General features: G+C 46.6%; 1 long non-coding RNA gene across 1 annotated transcript in view; it reads right to left on the bottom strand.

Moving 5' to 3' along the window:
• Nucleotides 1–258: 258 nt before the first annotated feature.
• The window catches only part of LOC109513356 (uncharacterized), a 6,269-nt gene continuing 5,997 nt past the window's right edge, over nucleotides 259–530 (bottom strand). Inside the window, exon 2 of the long non-coding RNA XR_002167737.1 lies at nucleotides 259–520. This is a non-coding gene — a long non-coding RNA (uncharacterized LOC109513356). The remainder of the gene's footprint in view (nucleotides 521–530) is intronic.

Below are 530 nucleotides of genomic sequence, written 5' to 3'. Positions count from 1 at the left end.
AGTAAAAGTCCCCACGGGCCGGCTGTCGTCGAAGCCGTCGTGGTCCAGTGGTGAAGGACACGACGGTAGCTTTCGACGACTCCGGTTCAATTCCTCGTCCAGCTGTCGTTGCTGAACAGAAGGCAAGGCACGCCGCACTTATCCACATTTCACCCCGCTAGAAAATAGTCGCATATTGAATGCGCCTGTATTTATTTTTAAAGTTATTAAGTATTTTAAAAATGTATATATAAGTTGCTTAGTTAACATAAAGGAATAAAAGGTTGATTACATTACTCATGACATTTGCTTAGGATCAGTGACACACGTTGTGCCAGCATTACTTGGTTAGGGTTAGTGACAAACATCGAGAATTGGTTAGGGTTAGTGACAAGCATAGCGCAGCATTCATTGGTTAGTGCGGTACAGTACATTGAATACAAATGCATTTCTCCTTGCGAGATTCGAACCCTGGATCTCAGGTGAACGAACCCGCGGCGAATCCTCTCGGCCAGCGGTGACCTGCCGGCAACCGCCGTCCCTAGTCCATT

The sequence above is a fragment of the Hippocampus comes genome, unplaced genomic scaffold (genome assembly GCF_001891065.2).
Source record: "Hippocampus comes isolate QL1 unplaced genomic scaffold, H_comes_QL1_v1.1 scaffold116, whole genome shotgun sequence".
Taxonomy (NCBI): Eukaryota; Metazoa; Chordata; class Actinopteri; order Syngnathiformes; family Syngnathidae; genus Hippocampus; species Hippocampus comes.
The sequence above is the reverse complement of the archived record's forward strand: the minus strand, read 5'-3'. Positions and strand labels throughout refer to the sequence as shown.